Here is a 19,993-nt window from a genome sequence, read left to right as displayed (position 1 = left end):
TGTGTGTGTGTGTGTGTGTCTATTTCCTTACTCCCATTTCATTGTATTATGACTCCCTTGTTCATTTTATATACTGGCAGTACATTCAGTACTGATTCACAAGGGCTTAAAATGTCCCCATTGTTCAACACCTCCATCCTATGTAGCAGAAAGAACTTAAGCATCCTCAAAATATTTAAAGAACCACTCTCCCTGTCTCTTAACAACTCAGTTGTACCACATACCTGCCTTGGTAGGTGCTTGTTGCACCTTGTAGTCTCCATTCTCAGGTTACCCTAAGCAATCTCTTCAGACTCACACAATACATGGGATTCCTCTTATTACAAAGATACCATCTGTCTAGCCCCACCCTGAGAAAGCCGTACATTTCTAGCTTCTGGAAAGCTTGGAGGCTAGAAGAGGCAGTAGCCTGGGGAGGAGGGTAAAATGGAAAGCCCGATCCTCACCAATGATTTATACCTACATTCTGAAAGTTGCTGTGCTTCTAGGGCAATATTTACGTTATTAAATGTAAGATTAAATTCTAAGATAAAGCATTAAGTTGGATTATTTCACCACTGTTTGAACTTCTCCAGACAAGAAAATACTTCTATATTTGTGTGACAAAAGGTATAGTATGATGGCCTGCTGTTTTTGTTTTGTTTTATTTTTTTGGTACCGGGGATCAAACTCATGTCCTTGTGCTTATGCAGCAGGTGGCAAAACCACTGAGCTAAATCCCCAGCCCATAACCTGGTTTTTTAAAAGGGGCTATGTGGCAAAGAGCCTTGATGTTCTGTATATCTGGTAACTTTTATGTTCTTTTATGTATATCTGGTGACTGTATATGTTCTTGGATATCTGGTAACTTTTAAATTATGTTTTCATATTAAAAATAATTTCCATTGGAAATTTCCAGGAATTCTGCAGCAAACTATTTTCAGAGCAACGTCTTGTAATCCTAAAGCATCATTCTGTGTCTTTTATTTTTTAGCAAATACATATTTATAGGCACAATGTTTAACAGATAAATGTACAAAACAAAATTTTACTTTTCAAGATATTTTGCAACCTGCCAGGGTCATGATGACATGTACACAAAACACACTCAAATTTATTTAGCATCTGTTCCAATTATTTTTGTTTATATTATTTCATTTTAAAATTTGCAAAAAAATTTTCAAAATAGATATTTTTAGGCAGTTTGTATATGAGAAAATAATTAAAGATCAGACAGATTAAATTATGTTTATAGCTAGTAATGAAGAAACCCAAGCCAATCTTCAGACTTGACTATCTCCATTGCGCAGTGCACACCTAATACCATATTTTCATTAGTTGATAGATAAAATAAATGCTGTAATACCTTCATAGAATCATTCTGTATTACATTTCATTTTTTAAAAATTGATATTTTCAGCTACTATGTACAATAATACTAAAGCACATATAATCTTAATTCTTAATAACTATTAAATGCATACTTTTTGTTTCTGTTTTTCAATTATATAGGGAAGCAAACTGACAAAACATAGGTTAAATAAATGATAAAAATCCACACATTTTAATTGGTATCTCCTGTATTTGAGGCCACATATTCCTAAGGCTATAGTTCACATTACAAGGAATGTGGTCACTTGGTCTTATACAAATTTAGTATTTACATTTGTTACTGGCAGATGATTAAAAGTTATGCTTAGTGCAAATTAAATTTGTTATGTATTATATTTTATGCGCTGATTTGTGTGTGGATGGAAAATTATTTCATTGTATGATAGATGTGTGTATGTGTATTTGTGAGGCAGATTTAGATGTGTGTGTGTACTCATTTAATTTTATATGCAATCAAAATAAATTTTTATTGTCATCAATATCATAGTGAACTTGTATGTGTTGAAAGGCATGAGTTCTTTGACATATCTAATTCAATCTTTTTGTTTAGTTAATTGCATATTTTACCAATTAAAATTAACTTTCATACATTAGTTCATGTAGAGTGTTACTTCTATGCATTAAAGTTTATTATTGATTTTTTCATATTCTACTATAGTATATATATAGTATATATATACTATATACATATTCTAGTATCTATGGTTGTACTCACTTATAAATGTAAACACATAAAAGCCTTTCTTCATGCAAATATAATCCATTATCTATTTTAATTTTACAAGTATTTTCAAAATGGAATAGTTCCTGTTACCAGAGATTAAACTATAACTTACAACCTATAGACTAAAATCAGAATAACAGTACATTGCCTTTGTAATGCCTTTATACATTGTGAAATTGTCTTTCTTGTTGGTTTTATGCAAGGAGAAATCCATTCATTTTATGTACAACTATTAAAGAAATGAATTTCACATCTATTTTTTAAGTAAAAAAGGGAAAAGGAGGACACATAATAGACTTACATATGACACATATGTATCCAGTGGAACAACAGGTTACTGAAAGGTGTTCTCCTTACTAGGAAAAGGTGACATTGAAAAAGGAGATAGCTCCCAATTTTCTGATTTATTCAATTCCTCATTTTTAGAAGAAATAATTCTGTTGCTATTGTTGTCACTTTGAGATTTTTGTCTATATATTTTTTATCTATATTCAGCATTTAATAAGGAAATAGAGACAAAGTTCTTTGTCTTTTCTAGATGTAATCTAGAAGTAGTATGTTAGCTTTGGCGTTGCTGTATACTTCTTATTTTAGAACTTTTAAACAGACTATACTTTTCACTATAAAAATTCTGTCAATCCATATGTCTATCAATATTTTGGAACCAAGATTCTCTATCACCATATGCTTGACTTTTCAAAGTCAGTCATTGTAATTTTGGCCGTATCAGTCTTTACACATAGATTCTGTTGCTGTAATTTTCTTCTGCCAGAACATTCTCTTCTTTAAATTCAGCATCATAAATCCTAATTTTTCCACTGCCTTTTGCTTTTATAGTTTCATAACATTCTTTTGAAAGATGTTTCTTCTCCTTCCTGCTTTGATCACATCCCAGTACAGATACTGTACTTGGGTCCTTTTGAACTCACCTGTGTTTATTTCTCTGTGCCCCCTGAACATTTCAAACTTAATTCGACCTTTTCAGGGAAATTTATAGTTGCCCTTTGTCCAGCTTCCCTCTTCTGTATATTTTGCTAGATTATTGATTGTTCATATTAATGATTCTTCCCCCCCCCTCTTATATAATTTTCCATTCCTTCTTTTATATCTAGTTGCATATGAGATGTGTCTGTTTTCATCATGTTTTCTATTCCTAAATTATTCTTCTTGGCCATTATTGTCTATGAATGGAGTTTAATAACTGGTCTTCACTACAGAAATGAAACCATGTACTCATTACTTTATCTTTATATCAGCATATTTCTGTGGGAACTTAGTAAGATCTTTAAAATCTGACCTTTATTTATTGGTGTTAGTAAACATTTTGTCATAGATTATAAAACCAAGCAATGAGCAACAAGAAATTTGCATGGTTTACATTAATCTTATACTATTCAACATTATGCATAAATTTGATTTTAATATAAATAATTTTAATATTGCCATATATAATATTCTTTAAATGTTCTTAGCTTAATATGTAGTTGTTCTACAGCTTAAGGGAGGATCAAAATACTGGACAATAGAGAGGATAGATGTTTCTCATTCTAAATTTTGATATTTATACAAACTTTCTGGAATGTAAGTTTAAAACACTAATATATGAAATTTCATAATTCTATATTTTATTCTACCTCTGATATCTTTTTTTTTTTTTTTTTGGTACTGGGGAACGAACTCAGGACTTTCTGCTTGCAAGGCAGGCGCTGGAACCAGTGAGCTAAAACCTCAGCCCTCTCTGATCTCTTTTATAAAAAATGGATTTAATGCTTTTGCTGTCAAGATGTACAAAATGTAAGCAAAAAGGATATTTTTTTCTTGGGTCATATAGTGAGTTTCACAAATACTAGGAGATTTTAAATTAAAACACTAATAATTAAGACTGATAAATTTCTTATATTTTAAAGCAATTTTCTCTAAATACTAAGATTATCTATAAATATTATATTTCCTGATTCATCTGCATATGCTATGACTTTTGAAAAATTTTGGTCAAGATAAAAGGATGAAAATAAATAATTAAAATCATGAGAAGTGAAAATAATGAAGCTAGATTAGGAATACCTCCTAGAAATATTTTCTGTGTAGGCCTGTTGAAACTTAGAAAGTGCCACGGATAAGGAGGCTATATACGATGAATATTGTCTATACTATTTTTTTAAATAGTAACTAAAAGAAATCATAATTCTTCTGGATACTTAGGTCTGTGTGAATTTTGTCTTCATCCTTATGAAGGAAGACACTGTATAATAGAGTGAGCAGTTATCACAGATAGTCATTACTTACATCAGTCTACATTTGCCAAGCGGTAACTCAGTTCTGACGTTCAATAAAAACCTTAAAGGTGCTAACACATTGTCTTTATGGTTAGAGCTAGTTCATTCATGGTTTGGTCAGATTAAGATATAAAATTCAAAGTATCTGGCCTGGGTAACTGATGTGTTGTATGTCATTAAGGCAATCCTCCATAAATATTATTTCTTTCAACTAGAATTTTGATAAGGATTAGATAGCAAAGAGTACAAAGTTTACACTCCTTGACAAGAATGTGAGGTTCAGAAATCTTACTTAGCTGAGAAGGATTATCTAGGAATAATATGAAGGTGGGGTTTCTGTAAGTTAAGGTGGCTACACCAGAATGCTGTTGAACAGATGGCTCTTAGTCTCAACTAGTCATGAGAAGAGGTTTAGAAAGGATATAAGGAAAGAGTGAAAATCTTTTGCAAAATCATTTCAGGAATCATTTTGATAATTAGGAATTCAAGACCTTAAAGTTTATTTTTATAAAATGCTTGGTGCCTTTTATGGGGGGGGGTGGGCGTTGTAGTTTGTAGGGGAGATAAAGAATTTGCTTTCTTTGCTAGGAATTGTGAGGCCAAACATTTATTTTCCAATTTCTTTAAAAAAATTTTTATTAGTGCATGTTGGCAGTACATAATGATTAATTGTACTCCCCCTGATGAGTTGGTATATGTACATAACATATCTTAATTCTTTTACATCCTCTTCCCCAGGCACCCTACCCTCTCCTTCATTTCTTGGTCCCTTTCCCACTCACAAATAGTCCATCTCTCTGTTTCCTATTATCTATCTTTTATCTTGCTCTTTAGTTTATGATTTGGGTTTCTCATATAAGACAAACAATACAATATTTAATGTTGTGTCTGATTTATTTCACTTGACTTTATAGACTCAAGGTGCATTTATTGTCCTACAAATGACTCAAATTTACCCTTTATAGCAAAATTGTATTCCATGGTATGTACATACCACGTTTTATTTGTCCATTCATCCCTGATGGACATAAAAGCTACTTCCAATGATTAGCTATTATGATTGTGCTGCTATAAACATTGGTATGCACATATCGCTGCGTGGTATGCATGTATTCTGGTAATATGATGTCTTTAATTATTGAGGAAGATACCTAGAAGGGGAATACCTAGGTCAAATGAAATTTCTAATTTTAGTTTTTATTGTTTTTCATAGTGGTTTTACTAGTTTAGATTTCTACCAAAAATGTAAAAGGATTTATTTTCCCCCATACCATTGCCAAAGTTTGTTGTTAACTGATTTCTTGATGATAGCCATTTCTGGGGTATGATGGAATATTAATGTTGTTTTAATTTGCATTCCTCTAATAGCCAGCGATGTTGAAATTTTTTTTCATTATTTATTGCCCATTTGTACTTCTGAGAAATGTGTAATAGTAAAGCCAAAATAAAGATGAATCTACTGCAGTGGAGTCTATAAATTCTTTTTAAAAATTAATATTATTGGTATATTTTAGGGATACAATGTAATGATATTCATCATTGGAAATTTGTACCTTTATGTAATCTATCTTGGTTATTATTTTATTCCCCATTCCCCTGCCCTCCCTTCAACCCCTCCACCCTTATTTAGAAAGACTGTGTTTCCATTTTTTTATTTTCTCATATTAATTCCATTCCCTTCTTTACTTTCCCTTACCCTTCCCACTTCCCCTTCCCCTTTGCCCCTTTTCTTCTTATTTCATGTTATGATTTTTTTGGTACCAGGGATAGAACTCAGGACCTTGCACTTGCAAGGTAGGTGCAGTGCCACTGAGCTAAATCCCCAGCCTCTATAGATTCTTTTTGCCAGATAAAGATACTCTACATTTGTTTTGGGGCCTGACCATAATTTACTTAGAAATTTATTCAAATTAGTTATTCTTAATCACCTACCATAACCACAGATTAAGGTGAGGAAAATTAAAATGTTGACTTTTAAGAAATTTAGCTTCCTACTGAACAGTTTAGGATATATGTCTCTACGGAATCTAAATATGTTAGAAATAATATGGTTAGCATTACTTGTATATATTGGAAATATTTCCGATGACTCCTCTTTCCGGAATGGCATACATAAGCCTGGGTTGTTCTCTCTTGCACTTCACAGTGCTTTGCTATTGACCTTTCTTCCTTTGGCTCTGGGCTTAGAGATTCACTTCCCTCTAGCAAGCCTTTATATCCACCTAATGTTGGATTCCGCTGCATAGTGTACTGTCACTGATTATATAATTATTAACTTTTGTACATGCTTTATGAAGGACTATGTCCATTCTTCTTTAACCAGATCTTTAGCAGTAGCTGAGTTATATTTATTCAGATACTTATTGAATGAATATATTAATGAATAAATTGAAAAAATGAAGTAGCACAAAAATTTTCACCTTGACCCCAGTTGGTAACATTTTTTTTTTTTTGGTACCGGGGATCGAACTCAGGACCTTGCGCTTGCTAGGCAGGCGCCAGAACCACTGAGCTAAATCCCTGGCCCATAGTTGGTAACATTTTTAAAAAATTATGTAATAAATGTTGTCCGCATTAGATATATTACACAAAAACAATACTAATTTAATGCTCATGTTTAATGTTTATGTTTAATTTAATATTATTTAATGTTTAATGTTTAAACACTACTGATTCAATGTTATTCCACATATTAAAACAAATCATTTTGTTAATGTTTTGTTTTCTTTCCATCATACTCTGATTGTATTTAGGTGATACAACCATAATAATCCTTCTACATGGGGGTTAAAATTTAAGAAACTTCAAATAAATAAAACTTTGAACTCACAACAAGCAAGTAAACTGTGAAATCTTTAATCCATGCCTTACAATCCATTACCATTATACTGAAATAGACACCCTTTACCTCTTATTAGTCCTTGTTCTTTTTTTTTTTTAAACTTTCTATACCAGGGTGCATCAAAATCCATAAGTTGTTGTGGTAGCAAAAATAGCCTTATATTAAAGAGAATATTAATTTATAAATCCCTTGAAATAATTTGCAGACATTATAATCATGGTGTACTCTGGGTTCATTCAGTAAATGGTGAGTCCCTCTATCCATCAGTGACTCTGGAATTTTCCCTTCTGGGCATTATGTCAGTAATCAGGAAAGAGTTAAGAAAAGATGAAATTATCTTTGTGTTTGTGTGTGTACACCTTTACAGAAGAAGGAACTCTTTATTAGCAGACTGTTTTGAAACCATGAACTTACACATGATTTAAATGCTCTTACTGAACAAGTGCATTGCTTTTTTTTTTGTACCGGGGATCAAACTTGGGACCTTGACCTCACAAGACAGGTGACGGAACCGCTGAGCTAAATCCCCGGCCCTACATTGCATTTTTGATCTACCAAAAAAAATGGACTGAATATCAATGGAATGGTATTTGCTTTTAATTTTTTGGAAAAATAAATAACTTGTAGCACTTTACTCTCTGTGATGATGGACAAATAAAAACATTATCATAGTTAGACAATAAAATTCAGTTATCTGAGCAACAATATTTCATGAGCGTGGGCCTTTGGCTTTATATAAGTATACAATAGTGATTGATTCCATGGTTTTCATTATGTGAGTTTAATGTTTAATTCTATTGTTAGTGGTACTGAGCATTGAACTTAGAACTGCGGCACTGAGCTACATCCCCAGCCCTCATTTAATTTTAAGACCAGGTCTACCTAAATGGCTGAGTTGCCCAGGGTTTCCCTTGAGCTTATTGTAACCCTACTGCTTCAGCTTCCCAGAATGGTGGCTTGATTTTAATTTTAAAAAATCATTTCAGTTTTTCTAGGTTGTTTTACCTACATATGAAAAACTGTTACTTGGTTTCAGTTGGCTTAAGTCCTCATCACAATGAATAGTTCTTGTTACTCTTCATGAAAATCTAAGAATATTTTTCACTAATACAAGTTTAACAACATTCTCTCTAAGTAATTATATTTACATTTTCATATTATTCATTCTAAAACATTATAAGACTTAAACTTGAATCTATTATGGCCACTTGTGCATCTACTTTTTTGTCTAGTAGCTTACATTCTAGCATTAGAAAGTTTCATTTCTGACCTATGAGGCACATGTGAACCATTGGAAAGGTTAAGTCTATAATGGAAAGAATACTTCAGTGCATGGCGTATTGGCATCATAGTAGAAGGACATACTTTACAGCTCTGGAGAAACTTACATGAATCATAAACGTAAAGTGAGTGACCTGTAGGGGAACAAATATCAGAGGACCACACGTGAGCCTTGAAGAAATCCACTAATACTAGTTATTTATTGTACATTGATACATATAGAGAGAGTAAAAACAATAAATTTGATAATTTCTGTTTATATTATTTGTACCTCAAAAGATAATAAACTCAGATAACTGTATAGGCAAGGATGTATCATTGTTTGTAACAACCAAAAAAACTAGAAATGATCTAAAAGTTCATCCACAGTGAATAATAATTGGCTGCCATTTAAAAAATATATATCTATTAAATATGACATGGATAGAAAAGATTATATTTTAAGAAACAAAATTGTGCTTGCATGCACGTGTGTCTCTATATATGCAGTGATATATATGCATCTGACAGGTGATAAATTTAAGGAAAACTGAACATTGTGGCTCAAATCCTTAATAGTGATTATGTCTAGAGGAAGAATGAGATAAAATTAGATGTACAGAGACATTTTCATTATACATAGTTGAAAAAATAAGAAAATAATTTTTTTTCTATTTGTGTTTGATTTTGAAAATTTTAAAAAGTAGAAGTCAAAAAGATCCAAGATGTAAGACCAGATGTATTTAACATTGTAACTTAGTGTTGGTTGTGTGCCAAAAGAAAAGACATGCAAGAGGAATAAAAAATTTTTAAAAATTAAAGAGACAAATACAATGCAGTAAGAGCCAGAAGGTGCTCACAAACTAATGAGCTCCTTGAAATCAGTGTCTTTGTGATTGTGACTTGCTGTGTCTCACTGGACACAGACGAATATCAGAGCTAATTATGTGATAATTTAAGACAGATTAAAGTAACTGGCTATTAAGAGGTTTATCTGGTAAATGTCTATTTCGTGGAAATTTTAAGCATTTTAAGCAAAGTAATTCTGTTTTCAAAAATGACAACATGGGCCTGGGATTTACTTCAGTGGTGCCTGCGCCTACTTCACAGGCACAAGGTCCTGAGTTCAATCCCAGGTACTGAAAAACCTCAATCAATCCATCAATCAGACACCACTTACACCAAAGGATTTACATTGAACAAAGAAATTAAAGTTAAAATATTTAAGTTACCTTTTAATTTTACAAGTTACTTCAGTGTACATCATGTTGGCTTTTTTAAAAAATCCTTTGATTCTTTAAATTTAATAAATATCCCTTTCATTGAGCCCACCTTCTTTCTATATCTAAGATAAATGAGATATAAATTACAGAAATCTAGCAAAAACTTAGAAATCACCCCCATAATTTGTTGCTGAATATAAAATGACTTTGCATCCTTTTTTCCTGGGAAGTCACAGGGTAGCACTAATTAAAGTCTATGATGGAAAGAAGGTAAAGAAAAATATAGGAAAACAAACAAAATTTTGTAAATAGGGAGGGGTGGAGGGGTGGAAGAGAGGGAAGGGGAATGGGGAAGAAGCAAGAACCAAGATATATCATGTACAGGTACAAATTCGCAATGATGAATGCGATCATAATGTATACCTAAAATGTGTCAATAAACTTAATGAAAAAAAAATAAACTTAATGAATAACAAATAAAATCTATGATGAAATTTATTATATATTAATTAAATTTTCATCAATATTGAAACATGGAGTATACACCTGGGCAGCACACTTTATGATAACATTTTATAATAAATAGGAGAAAGAGATCTCAATAATTTGTAAACTGTAAAAATATACATTTAAATTTTAATTTAGTTTTATAATTAGTAAAAAATATTGACACTACCTAAACCTATGATAAAGTCCTGTTACAATCTGTTTTTCAATTCCCTTCACAAATGTCTCTGAAACTTGATGGGAATAATGACTAAGTAGGAAAAGTATCACAGTGGTAAAACATAAAAGAGATCTTTTGATATTTTATAGTACTTTAGAATAAATTAAGCGTGTGTTTGCAATAATAGCTAAGATTAAACATTAAGATAAAGCACGAACTATAAAATTCAATAATCTTGGCAACTGTACCATGAAATACCTGAATTGGTCATTGGATTGGATGTGGAAGAATATGTGTCATATTGTACTTAGGCTAGAAATGTTTTGTTCATTTTCTCCAAGGAATAACAGTACTTTCATAAAATGTCAAATATTCTTAACCAGAGTAAGTGCATCAAGTCCTTTTCTGACATTTTCAGCAGTCACATCTCTTATGTGGAACAAATGACAAGCCTGTTGTAACTAACATAAAGTCATACCCACCTACTGAATTACCAGCATTAATTAGCTTTATTTGACCCACTAATTCATTTACTTTCTGTGCCTCTATGTTTATGCATTTAAGTCTAGGGAGGATTGTGAAGGGTGCTAGAAGAATTGGGAACAGTGGGGTTTGTAGTGGTTTAATGAACTGAATACGGACAAGTGCAACTTTCATTGTTATGTAATTTAGTAGACAATTATTTATTGAAATATAGCACCTTCACTTAAACGTTTTTTGTTTGTTTATCATGAAATGGATTTACAATTATGTAAGAAACTGGTGATTTGGACAATCTGTAAGAAATTGCTCCTTTAGAAGAACTCTTATCACTATTTTTCAGCCTTGAGGATTGGTTTAACTATTTAAAGTTACAATTGTATAATAGACTTGATACATAGTTTTTCATCTGTCTGTGTATTCTGGAATATTTATGGCTGTTTGGAAATTACTGCCTTAGAATTCAGCATTTTTTACATTTTTGTCTTTTCTAAGCAACACTTTTTATTTTCCTTCTTCTAATTCCACATTCTGCTACTGTAGAAGAAAGGAAATCTGAGAATCAATTACAACCCTAAAAGTAAACATAGATTGTGATGAAGTTTTTCCCCATTTATAATTATCAGTGCTGCTTCCTAGAGTTTTGTGGCTGGTGAAACATCAGCCAGGACTAAGTTTGAAAAGGCTGGTGAGCTTGGCTCTTCTTATACCACTAAAAATGCAGAAATATCAATGGTAAATATTATCCTAGAAGGAAAACATGTTAGATTATTTTAAAATGTCAAGTCTTCTGTCTATTGCTTCTCTGAAAGATTTATAAAAAATCCAGGATCAGTGCAAATTGGAAAAACTGAAGAATGTGTAGAAGATAGCTTTCAAAAAGAAAAAGGTATTTCAGGTTCCTTTACCAAAAGATACAATAGGCTAAAAGCCATTTTTGCAAAAGAAAACTGAGAATCTGTACTCAGAGGAATATTTCCAAATGAAAAATAAAAAAACAAACAAAAACAAAAGACTTACGATTGATCCACATATCGTATCACTTAGGGAAAGTATAATAGCAATACTAACATAAAGTATTAGAACAACCCCAAAGTCCATTCTTTTCCTAGAAGAGAAAAGTATTACCCACTTGAGAAGTTGGTCACCAATTTGTAACTCCCACCTAGTTTAGTTTAAAAAATAGGAACTTTTAAACTCAAAGAGCTTAATAAATTACATCTACTTTTACCTTTTTCCTACTGCTAAAATTTTCCTCACTTAATTTTTCTAGTGACTGTAATTAAGTTCTCCTCAGGCTCCTGTGATTAAAGGTTCTTTTCACCATTCAAAAAAACAAGTTGCTATACTTATCCTTGTGTGGAAAAAGTTTTTAGAGCATTTCTTCCTTTTTTCCTTAAATCCATTTTGTGTGAAATTTTTAGTATTGTTCTGTAGTATATCACAAAGGATATGCCTAAGATTAGATTTAGGATAATTACTTAGGCAATACACTTTTAAAATCATCAATACTTTTAACTCTTACATTGTAATTTATCATGATTCTAAGGTTTTCTCACTTTGTGGTAAAATTTTAGAATGAAATACCTTGGAATATCTGTCCAACACAAAGAAATATGCTGGAAGTCAACCATGAGTCCTTAGAATTGATTCTAAAAGTTGATTCCTAGATTTGATTCTAGAACTGAGTTCTTAGAATTGATAAGAATCGATTCACTGTTGATGTTCAAACTCTGGGTTAGCACTGTGTCCATAAGTGTGTGACTCTGAAAAGTAGATACCTCTCCTTAAAATATAAATTATATTTATTTGGAGTAAAACTAAAAAGAAAAAGAAGTGGTTTCTAATTTCACTCCATTCAATTAAAAAAGAAAGTTTTAAAAAAATTAATTGGCCTTAACTGAGTCAATTACAAGAAATAGAGCAAGGATCATTTGATTCATAGTTCAAACTTTCATATATCTATACTATTATTATGTATTTTAAAAACTAATATAGTTTTCAAAGCTGACTTTGATATTTAAAGAAATAATGTACCTCTCACCACATCCATTTAGTTTGTATTGCTTGTTTCTAAAGTTAGTGGAAAACATGTACGTTCCCTTGACTGGGAAAAAGAAAAAGAGAGAGCGAGATTATGTTCAAATTTGGACACAAATTTTATTTGTTTAGAGTTTATATTCCAAATTAGTTTTCCTTACCAAAAACTACTGCTTTTCACAATTAAAATAATTATTTTACTCAATAATGAAGTGCGAGTGTTTCTTTTTAAAGATTGAAAACAAATGCAAATACAGAAAATTTCTGTGAGCTACAATGGACACTTGGTAGATTTTCAGTAAAAGGTGCCTCTTTATTTGTTTATGTACATATGCAAATATAACTACTGACTTTAATCTTTTTGAAGATATGAAAACCATTCTTAATTTTCTTACAAAAAAAGCATGAACATTGGATATGAATGCAGAATACTATGTGATGAATTGCACTGCCATTCTCTGCTTTTCTGAGAAATCTTATTTGTATGTAGCTATATGCTCAGACATTGAGAATATAAGAAGTGAAGTACCCTGAAAAGTATCACATGATGGCACTGTTTCCATTTCCACATCCAACATTATGAAATAAAGCTATAATAAACTGGTATTAAGAATAGGGGATAATGACAATGTATTTTGTATAATTTATATAAAATAAAAATCTAACTACTATGGTTATTAATATGGGCACTACAGTAGATTCATAGATTTTTCAAAAAAGTATTTTTTAAAAGTTTGTATATTCATCATGTCTGTAATTTAGTTCAGAAAGACATAATTTATCTAGAATGCTAAAAATTTTCATCTGTCAATTTCATTACTTACGTTGCCTTATGAATCATTTTGTAATGTCATGAGCTATATTTTATATTTCTGATTATTTTGGAAAAATATTATTATACATATGATTTACCTGAAGCAAATATGACTACTGATATGGAAATGTTACTGAAGAATGCAAAGAAAATATATAAATAAGGCTAACTTGAAGAAAATATTTGGATCAGTGGTTGAAGGGATCAAGCATAATTTTAAAATGAACAAAATTCAAGTGTGGCCAAACTGAATATTTAAAGAGTTCATTAGTCTGAAAAATGTGGATGGTAAATGATGTGTGATTTCAAATATCATAATTTATTATGGTAAACAGTCTCTCCTAAACAATAGGCATGACAAAAATGGTGTTGAGTGATTATCATGTGAGGAATGAAAGTACAATAATTTTCCCTACACAACAGAAAAGGAAAAAGATATATCTCGACTATATATAGTGCATTTTTAAAGATGAACCAAGATTTGTTGTTAACAAGGAATTAACAATGGCAGATATTGCTGTGTCTTCCCAGTAGCAAAAGTGTGGTGAAAATGACTTAAAGCTCTTAAGGAGATGAAATGATGCCCCCCTAGTTATCTTAAAGAACCTAATGGGCAGAAATTGGAAGTGCAGCAAGTGAGTGCTTTATGAATACCTTAAAATGATGCCAGTTTATATTCTTTTTGATATAACAGAAAAAACAGACTTTGCATATTTTTTCTTTTACCACTTAATTTTTGAATTTGACTTAGAGAAAGCATATATGTAAGAAGTATTCTATTTTAATTCTTTAAAAAGTAATATGTAAAGTCATTATATGTATTAAAAATTTTAAATATTTATCTTGATAAAATGCCAAAAAATTTTACTATATGTGCTAGGCATAAACCTTAAACATATAATCACAGAGACAAATTCCTCATTCAAAAGTATGTATGAGAGACACTTCTCTGATACTTTCTCATATTGAATCATTTTTTTCACTTTTGTCTATAAACAACTGCATTCTTATTATGGAGATAATAAATAAACATATTGTCTTGGTAATCCATATTGAAATGAGGGTTTCATCTCCCTGAGAGATTCAAGAATACATTGTTGTCATATTACTTCTTTGGGGAAAGTGAGAGTTTGTATAATACTTTCTACATATAAGGAAAATTTATTTGTGATGGTAAGGAAATTGTTGAAAATTTTATATTTACAAAAGTTCTCATAAATCTGTACTATAAAAGAGAAAATATCCACTATAAGGATCTGTTCATTTGCCTTATCTGCAAAGTGGGGAGGGCACACAGAATATTGAAATAAGAGAGTTCTGTGTTCACTGTATTTCACCATGCAAATTACTTGCAATTTCCAAATGCCAGTGTTACTTTTCAGGACAAATTTCACACAAAAGGAATTCAGTGATTATTCATCCAGTTTAATTAATTCAATTAAATAAGTCTGATGCTGTCAGGTGTTCTTTTAATAATTGAATCAACATGCAGATACATAATAAGCATAAAAGCGTTTCTATGGCTGCAGTTAATTTAGATCCAAAAGAATCTGCTATTCCTCTACATTTGATATAGATTATTCTATAATATTTCAGTAATGGGTTGCACAAAGGCTGGCTTTTAATTCTTTGCTTTCTCGAATGTCTTTATATATAATGGTTTAAAACAGAAGGTGTTCAAGAGAGGGTGACCTTTTTCCATTACCATGGTTCCTGTCATTAATGCATTATAATTTTCTTTAGAAGTCTGGAAAAATGTGTATGTGTGCAATACGTAGCAGGTGTGAATCAAAGCATGTTAGTGAAAGTTCAGAATTGTTATTACTTTTAAAAAGAAAAAATTCATGGAACACAGTTTATTATTCTCAATATATATTTCTTTTTGGTATTGTGAGTGATTAAATTGTTTTTACATGTTTTTCTAATCAGATTTAAAATTTGAGTTTTTATGATAATTGTCATCTTACTAATACCCTAAAATAATGTGTTTTATAACTAAATTTAAATCACAGAAGAAAGTGATTCTTAATTTTGATTTTTGCATAAAGGTAGCCTCATATAGTATTAAATTATAAAAGGATATTAATCATATGTAAAGAAAAAGGACTAGGGTAAAATGATTTACTTGGAGTTCTCAGCAGTGCTTGATGTCATAATTATTGTAAATATTAATTGCTGTGCTAAAAATGTAAGCAAGCCGATTTTGTATTAGATGAAAAATGAAAATAGACTGTGTACTGGTAAATAGATAATCATACAAAAGTAATTGGGGTTTTAAAACCCCAATCTATTCTGCCAGCATGAGCTCGTTTGCATGTTAATCACAAGAGTGATTTCCTACTTCACAAGGAAGTCCACACTCTTTCATAACCACTTTTAATTGCATTTAAAATGATTCAGGTTTGTAACATTAGAAATGAAGGCGTATCTGTGTCAAATTAATAAAAATGTCCCTGAAAATCTTTATAGACTATAAACACTCAAATATTTTAAGGACTTCTATTTTTAATTGGAATATGTAGAGGCCCATTATATATTTTGAGTGTTATTAATGATAGCATAGCTTTGGTACAATGTGCCAATTTTTAAAGACAGATCACTTAAAATGTAGAATGTTTTTAATACATTTCAATTATGTGGAATTTTCTTTAATTTTAAAATATAGGTACTTGCTCTGAAACAATTTTAAATTTTCACAATAAAATATTAGTTTATAGTAGAAGAACGTAACAATGATATTTTGTACATTATCTAGTTTCATAAATTCTATGGCAACTAACTCCATCCTCCAATCTTCCTTAGATGAACACACTCTAAATATTAAATTTTTACTAGCAATAATAAGCTTTTCAATAACAAAATTTAATGCTGAAAGTTATTAACTAGTTTCACCTGTGAATATTTTAATATTAACTGAAAACATTTTATTACTGACAGTAAATATTAAAGCCATCATTTAAAAACTATTATGGGATAAGAGTGCATTAAATCCAGAAATTATTTTTTTAATTTTTAAAAATCATCAGTGTCATATATTTCCTGGACCAACGTAAATGATATTTTAGTGTTCATATCATGAAAATTTTCTCTACTTTACTCTGCCTTACAGTATGTAAAAAGTAAATGTTAGCATTAAGGCAGAATTAGGTGCAAAATTGAAGAAAATATTGCGTTTTTTGTAAACTCACCAACAGTATAGTCTTACTGATCATAAAGATAAAAAGCTAAGTTCCAGTCAAGATGTTCACACACATGAGCACACACACATACACATATTTGATGAAAAGTTTGGTGATTAAAGAAAAAGCACAATTTAAAAGAGTATATTTGCTTTCATCACCAGGTGTTCTTTCTAATATAAATGACCAAGATGATGTTTCCATAACATAGCTTGAGGTGCTCTGGAGATTAAAACTACCAAAACAGATCTATTAAATTTTTCATGGGGAGGGTCCAGGAGGAATAATAAGCCAATATTTATTGTCCTGTATTCCAGATGTTTAATGTAATTCTGCATCTTTCCCCAAAAAGGTGCACTGTGGAGAATGAGATGAAAGGCAAGAGTTGTTGAAATGCTAATTTTACTATCTGCTGTTGAGGTCTGCTACCTTTTTGTAATTTTTTCTTACTCCCAATAGCTCAATTCTGTTTTATGAATGTTGTGGTATTCCAGTTGTTTGAAGTTTAGAAACTAAGAACATGACTAAGAACAAAACAGAGTAGTACATACAGTGGGACAATGTGATAAATGAACTTTATTTTAGTAATTCCCTCCTTAGGCTTTAGTGTATTAAAATGTTAAAAATATTATTGTGATCATCAGTACTGTAATAATGACTATGGTTTTTATTTTTTTAATCTTAGGCAAATGATAATATAAGGAAAACAATTGGTAGCAATTACTCTGTTTCATCTATTTGTTCTGTTTTACCTATAGGTTTGGAGGTTTTGGGGTTTTTTTTTTGGGGGGGTGGTCACAATCCTACAATATTCAAGGCAGATCATTCTGATGCTTTACTTACTTCAAGAGTAATGTATGCAGTTTGCAAGCTGCAGCCCTCCTATGATTATAAGTCCGAGATGTCTTCTTTCTCTACTACCAAATCCTTGTTAGCTATAAGGCAAGCTGTATAGCTGTGTAACTCTCATGTTCCTTTTTCTGAGTTCATAACTATTTGTGGTACAGTTAATTTAAAAGTGTGAATATAAAAATATTCTATTTTCTTCATTGTTTGTAATACATTGCCATTTAGTATAGTCAGACTGAGATGCTGTTGTTAAATTCAAGCTCATTTATACAAACTTCCTTTACAGGATAAGAATTCCTACTTTTTATGTTATGTAGTAGGTGAATAGAATTGAGTTCATAGTTCTGCAGCAATTTGTTTCTGCCTTACATTAAGTCCTTTATTTTTAAGCAGGTTGTTGAGAACAACAACAACAACAACATCAACAGTAATAGCAACAACAGCAGCTACATTGTCTATTTGAATAGAGAAAGCACTGATAACTCTGGAGTCAGTTGAGTAAAAAGACTGCTCAATGAAACAATGACTTAATTATGGACATACTGTACTAGTAAAATATTCATTCTATTGAGTAAGGGTTATAGTAAGAAACTATAGGATGATGATTTCTTCTAATCTCAGAAAGTATTTTTTCTAGTAAAACATTTGTTGATACATTTTAGACATACATTATGATAATATTCATCATAGAGAATTTGCACCTGTACACAATAGCCCCCCCCAATTCCCCCACCCCTCCCTATGTACAAAAGCTTTGTTTCAACTTTTTTCCTTCTATTTTTACTTTTCTTGTCCATTACTTCCTTTCTCTCCTCCCTTGTTCTCCTTTCCATTTGAACATTTTCTTCTCATTTCCCAGTATCTAATATACATTTTAGTCCTTATTTCCACTTTTGGTTTCCCACACCAGAGAAACATTGCAGTATTTAAATATGTGTGTCCAATTTACTTCACTTAAGAGTGTGGTCTCAAGGTCCATCCATTTAGCTGTAAATGTCTCAAGCTCATCCTTTTTTATTCATTAAATGTATTGGTACATTTTAGGTATACATTATGATCACATTCATCATTGGGAATTTGTACCTGTACATGATATAGGTTGGTTCTTGCTGTTTTCCCATTTCCCCTCCTTCCCTTCCACCATTCCACCCCTCTCTATTTACAAAAACACTTTCTTTCCATGTTTTCCTTCTTTTTGCATGTTTTTTCTTTCCCTTCTTTCCTTTCCCCTACCCTCCCTTACTTACCTTTCCCCTTTGGACATTTTCTTCCTATTTTACATTATATATTATACAGTTTGGTCCTTTTTATAGAAAAATAGTACTCCATTGTGTAAAAAAGACCACATCATTTTTATTCATTCATTGGTTGATGGGCATTTGGGCTATTTCCAAGATTTAGCTATTACAAACTGTGCCGCTATAAACATGGATGTACATATATTGTACGATGCTTTTAATTCTTTCAGGAAGATACCAAGAAGGGGAATAGCTAGATCGAATGCAACTTCTAGTTTTAGGTTTTTGAGGACTCTCCACACTGATTTCCACAGTGTTTGCACCAGTCTGCACTCCCACCAACAGTGGAGAAATGTTCGTTATTCCCCAGAGCCCCTCCAGCATTTGTTATTGGTTGATTGCTTGATAACAGCCATTCTTTTTGTATAATTCATTGTTTGGTTTCACTTGAAATTGTGAAGATGTTGATCTCTATAAGTTGCATAAGTAGCTTGTATTATGAGTAACCATGTATTATTATACTACCTGGAGCAAGTATGACTCATAATCAAGTAACTATATGCATAGAACACACTTAGGAAAGAATTATAGAAAATGATTGTGCTTATGTGGTGGTGTCAAAAAAGTGCCAAAATAGTTGTTAAGTAGATTTTCCCTGGTTATATATTACCTAATTAAATGTTTGTGATTTGTTCTCTTAATTTTAGTCTTCAAATTCCAATATATACATTTTTTATTCAAACTGGCAATCCTCAGTGAAATTTACAACCTCCCCTGCAAAATAATTTCCAAAGTGTTTTGCATATCTTTTAGAAGACAAGAGTTGGGAGCTGCTATAATAAATGTAGTGTGATTTAGTAAACAGTGTGTTTTGATATTAGTTCTTTAAATTACATGTACAATAGTTGATTTTGTCACATTAATTTTTCAGCAAAATATTATCTCCCGGTGTTTGTACTCTCACTGTATTGCAGTACCAGCCCAAGAATTAAACTTCTCAAGTGCTATTTTCTTGTAAAAATCAAGGAAA

General features: G+C 31.2%; 1 protein-coding gene across 21 annotated transcripts in view; it reads left to right on the top strand.

The window, feature by feature from the left end:
• The window catches only part of Foxp2 (forkhead box P2), a 588,702-nt gene that overhangs the window by 216,719 nt on the left and 351,990 nt on the right, over positions 1-19,993 (top strand). For 2 of the 21 annotated variants that reach the window (XM_087204631.1, XM_087204630.1), the window contains exon 3: positions 3,778-3,889. The exons of the other annotated variants lie outside the window; for them this stretch is intronic. The gene's annotated coding sequence lies outside the window, so the exon portion shown is untranslated. The remainder of the gene's footprint in view (positions 1-3,777; positions 3,890-19,993) is intronic. 21 annotated transcript variants of the gene reach the window in all.

The sequence above is a fragment of the Heterocephalus glaber genome, unplaced genomic scaffold (assembly GCF_053883595.1).
Source record: "Heterocephalus glaber isolate CG9 unplaced genomic scaffold, H.glaber_assembly_v1.0 deba00000546, whole genome shotgun sequence".
NCBI classification, from domain to species: Eukaryota; Metazoa; Chordata; class Mammalia; order Rodentia; family Bathyergidae; genus Heterocephalus; species Heterocephalus glaber.
This window is presented reverse-complemented; position numbering and strand designations above follow the sequence as displayed.